This window comes from Schistocerca piceifrons, unplaced genomic scaffold (assembly GCF_021461385.2).
Source record: "Schistocerca piceifrons isolate TAMUIC-IGC-003096 unplaced genomic scaffold, iqSchPice1.1 HiC_scaffold_936, whole genome shotgun sequence".
Lineage (NCBI taxonomy): Eukaryota > Metazoa > Arthropoda > Insecta > Orthoptera > Acrididae > Schistocerca > Schistocerca piceifrons.
This window is the reverse complement of record NW_025729208.1, coordinates 4,427,046-4,432,045: the sequence shown is the minus strand read 5'-3', so window position 1 is coordinate 4,432,045 and position 5,000 is coordinate 4,427,046. Positions and strand designations below refer to the sequence as shown.

The 5,000-nt window shown below is 54.1% G+C and overlaps 1 non-coding gene across 1 annotated transcript in view; it reads left to right on the top strand.

Annotated features, from left to right (window-relative positions):
- Positions 1-3,417: 3,417 nt before the first annotated feature.
- The window catches only part of LOC124771347, a 1,909-nt gene continuing 326 nt past the window's right edge, over positions 3,418-5,000 (top strand). The window contains exon 1 of the ribosomal RNA XR_007013363.1: positions 3,418-5,000. This exon is cut by the window's right edge and continues 326 nt beyond it. This is a non-coding gene — a ribosomal RNA (small subunit ribosomal RNA).

Here is a 5,000-nt window from a genome sequence, read left to right as displayed (position 1 = left end):
GGCTCTGCCGCACGAAGCCGTGGACCGGCAATGACGCCACCCGCACCCGTTCGTGCACCACCCCAACCGCCAAACTCGCACCTCCAGCGGATGAACGGCGGACGTTTCCCCGCACTCGTAAAGTGCAATCCACCCCTATAACTTGCGTTTCATGAAGAGTTATTTCCAATATGCGACATTCCCGCTGTCCGTATACATGAGCCGCGACCTGTACCACTTACGAGCGAGAGACGCGATCGCGTTGCTCACTGTACGGCGTCCGATACCGAGCCATCAGCATGTCGGTCCCCATGCGCGTTGCACTCGCACTCGCAGTCGCAAAAACGTGGGGCAAATATATTACGCGGAAGAGTTATAACAGACCGAGCCCCACTGCATGGGGGGAGTCTTTGTCACTAATGTACACAGATGGAACATTTTGGACTGGAACCAGATTACCCGTACACACGGCGCTGATTAGTAATCAATGCAGAGCCATCAAACTACAGCAAATATACACAACTGTCCGTATACATGCTGAAAGAGTCTGCCCAAAATGGGAACCACACGTCAGCCAGACACTCTGATCACGCACCACTCTCTGCTTCTAACAGGCGCACATACAATATGTAAGCACCAGCATGGAACAACATCCAGTGCATCTTCTCCGCCACATTACACAATCCACACTATCACAACCAGACCAGGAGGTCCGTGCGGAAAATACAATATCCCAGCCTTTCGACATCCACCATTGCGCAGACCAGGCACCAACACCCACACATGTCCTATACAACGGTGCACCCAACATCACAATAGTACCTCCTGTCACAGCGCACAAACAATGACATGAGTCAAAGACACAGGTCTCACACAAGCATAGAATTGGAGCGCCGCCTCTAATAAGCCAAAGGTGCATCCTGACGTGACAAATCTGATCATGTCACAAGCATTCACTTACTATAATCACTATCAACGAACCTGCCGCCCCCGCCCCCCCCCCCCCCTACACCTTTCCGTACAACAACGTGTAACCTAACCTAACCTAACCTAACCTATGTTGTACCTTAACCTAGGGCCTAACCTAACCTATGTTGTACCCTAACCTATGTTGTACCTTAACCTAACCTATGTTGTACCTTAACCTAACCTATGTTGTACCTTAACCTAACCTATGTTGTACCTTAACCTAACCTATGTTGTACCTTAACCTAACCCATGTTGTACCTTAACCTAACCCATGTTGTACCTTAACCTAACCCATGTTGTACCTTAACCTAACCCATGTTGTACCTTAACCTAACCCATGTTGTACCTTAACCTAACCCATGTTGTGCCTCAACCTAACCCATGTTGTGCCTCAACCTAACCCATGTTGTGCCTCAACCTAACCCATGTTGTGCCTTAACCTAACCCATGTTGTGCCTCAACCTAACCCATGTTGTGCCTTAACCTAACCCATGTTGTGCCTTAACCTAACCCATGTTGTGCCTTAACCTAACCCATGTTGTGCCTTAACCTAACCCATGTTGTGCCTTAACCTAACCCATGTTGTGCCTTAACCTAACCCATGTTGTGCCTTAACCTAACCCATGTTGTGCCTTAACCTAACCCATGTTGTCGCCTTAACGTAACCCACGTTGTCGCCTAAACCTGCTCTGTAATTGTTATACGACTCGTTCAATTACTGTAGTGTTGCCCACCCGCAACCCTCGCAATATAGTTCGCTACTCGCACTGCCCGCACCCCTGTGTATCGCTTCATGTTAAACACCTTGCAAGTCTTGCTCACTTTCCACATGCTCCTGCTGTACACTGTAATGTGGATGGCAGCAGGACGTACATGCCGCCCCTCCCCACGTCCCCACCTTGCCCCCTGCCTTCGCAAGCTGGTTGGTGAGAAGTTTGCATGTTCAATGCCCTTCGCATGCGACGTACTCAGGCTACGTTGTGGTGCGGCCTGTGTCAACTGTCCGCTGATGTCGTACGCGTGAACCACAATCTGTACTGCACATTCGTCCTTATGTACTGAATGATACATCGTGGCACATGTGTGACCGCACAACGACTGCGCCCAAAAACGGCGGACCATACAGTGCAAATATTGTGCACGCAGCTACGTGTCGTCTCCCTATGAGAGCTGGATTGCAGTGTGGTACGCCATAGAGACGTGTGGGAGGAACGGACGCCGTGGATGGCGATCAGCATGAGCTGTCTGTTGATGTATTCGGACCTAGTCGTCTCTCCTCACACACCGTGATGGCATGGTGCACCGCGTTCCATATCTGCGACATGCTACAGAGGCCGGTTGACAGTCGTTCGAGCAATGGACATCGCATACGTACGGGGGCCACCTTCCACGTATTGTCTAGGCGTGCACATTTTGTTGCGTGTATGTGGGCAGACGTAGTGTGGCGTGACACCTGACACAGGCATGCAATAATCGTTGAAGTTGCAAATGGCGATGGACGCCTGCGTTTTCTGGTGAAGTTACGCAAATGAACAAATGGTAACCTGTTGTGGTGCGGTTGTTCTCGCTAGGGGTGAATCGGTGATGGCGACGATAGGTTGAGGTACTAACCGGTTGTTCCAGCGATACCCACCATGCCGACGAAACTGAACGGCATCTGGGTGTGAAGCGATACGCGGCGGTGGCTGGGTGGGACCGTCCCCGGCCGGTGAGGGGGCGCCTCCCGGCGTGCTGGCCGCGCGGTGCGTGGGCGCACGCGCTACAGCCGGCTGGTGGGGGCGGCCAGTGGCAGGCGCGCCGGCCGACGGACGCGGCAGGCGTCGCAGCTGCGCGCCGGCGCACCCTGCGCGCGGCGCCGTGCGGCCAAAGTAGGTCCTCGCGGGCCCGGTGCGAAGCGCGGTGGACATCTTCAGTGTGCTGGTCCGATTGAGGACTGTGTGCGTTGAGGATGCGCCGCCGCCCGGCGCTCGGCGCCGCGACGCCGTCTGCTGCTCGGTCGCCCCAGCGGTTCTCGCTGGTGGTTTGTATCGCAGCTGTGCGGATGTGTTGGCGCGTGCGCTGTGCTGGGAGAGTTCGCTTCGGCACCCAAGTGGGGCTTTTGTCCTTCTGTGGCGCTGGCGTTGGAGCTGCCGGTCACCGTAGGTGGCGCGTGTTGTCTCCCGCCGGCAATGCCACGACAGCACGCTCCCGGGCCTCTGTCGGCAGCGGCAAGCTCAGTTGGGAGCACGGGTGGTCGCACCGAAAGCGTCTACTCGCCTAACTCCGGGCGATTGCGCCTCTCTCGAACCCGACCAAGTACTTGGGACGGCGCTGCGCGCCGCCGGGACCTGAGAGGGTTTCGAGGTGTATTGTGCAGGGGAGCTCAGCCTCCTCCTGTTTGCAGAATGATTGAGCGGACGCTTGCGTGTTCGCGCGGGCCCCCGGGACACACTCCCGGGCGGCCGGCTGCTCAGCTCTAGTTGACGCAGCTCCCTGGTTGATCCTGCCAGTAGTCATATGCTTGTCTCAAAGATTAAGCCATGCATGTCTCAGTACAAGCCGCATTAAGGTGAAACCGCGAATGGCTCATTAAATCAGTTATGGTTCCTTAGATCGTACCCACGTTACTTGGATAACTGTGGTAATTCTAGAGCTAATACATGCAAACAGAGTCCCGACCAGAGATGGAAGGGACGCTTTTATTAGATCAAAACCAATCGGTCGGCTCGTCCGGTCCGTTTGCCTTGGTGACTCTGAATAACTTTGGGCTGATCGCACGGTCCTCGTACCGGCGACGCATCTTTCAAATGTCTGCCTTATCAACTGTCGATGGTAGGTTCTGCGCCTACCATGGTTGTAACGGGTAACGGGGAATCAGGGTTCGATTCCGGAGAGGGAGCCTGAGAAACGGCTACCACATCCAAGGAAGGCAGCAGGCGCGCAAATTACCCACTCCCGGCACGGGGAGGTAGTGACGAAAAATAACGATACGGGACTCATCCGAGGCCCCGTAATCGGAATGAGTACACTTTAAATCCTTTAACGAGTATCTATTGGAGGGCAAGTCTGGTGCCAGCAGCCGCGGTAATTCCAGCTCCAATAGCGTATATTAAAGTTGTTGCGGTTAAAAAGCTCGTAGTTGGATTTGTGTCCCACGCTGTTGGTTCACCGCCCGTCGGTGTTTAACTGGCATGTATCGTGGGACGTCCTGCCGGTGGGGCGAGCTGAAGGCGTGCGACCGCCTCGTGCGTGCTCGTGCGTCCCGAGGCGGACCCCGTTGAAATCCTACCAGGGTGCTCTTTATTGAGTGTCTCGGTGGGCCGGCACGTTTACTTTGAACAAATTAGAGTGCTTAAAGCAGGCAAGCCCGCCTGAATACTGTGTGCATGGAATAATGGAATAGGACCTCGGTTCTATTTTGTTGGTTTTCGGAACCCGAGGTAATGATTAATAGGGACAGGCGGGGGCATTCGTATTGCGACGTTAGAGGTGAAATTCTTGGATCGTCGCAAGACGAACAGAAGCGAAAGCATTTGCCAAGTATGTTTTCATTAATCAAGAACGAAAGTTAGAGGTTCGAAGGCGATCAGATACCGCCCTAGTTCTAACCACAAACGATGCCAGCCAGCGATCCGCCGCAGTTCCTCCGATGACTCGGCGGGCAGCCTCCGGGAAACCAAAGCTTTTGGGTTCCGGGGGAAGTATGGTTGCAAAGCTGAAACTTAAAGGAATTGACGGAAGGGCACCACCAGGAGTGGAGCCTGCGGCTTAATTTGACTCAACACGGGAAACCTCACCAGGCCCGGACACCGGAAGGATTGACAGATTGATAGCTCTTTCTTGATTCGGTGGGTGGTGGTGCATGGCCGTTCTTAGTTGGTGGAGCGATTTGTCTGGTTAATTCCGATAACGAACGAGACTCTAGCCTGCTAACTAGTCGCGTGACATCCTTCGTGCTGTCAGCGATTACTTTTCTTCTTAGAGGGACAGGCGGCTTCTAGCCGCACGAGATTGAGCAATAACAGGTCTGTGATGCCCTTAGATGTTCTGGGCCGCACGCGCGCTACACTGAA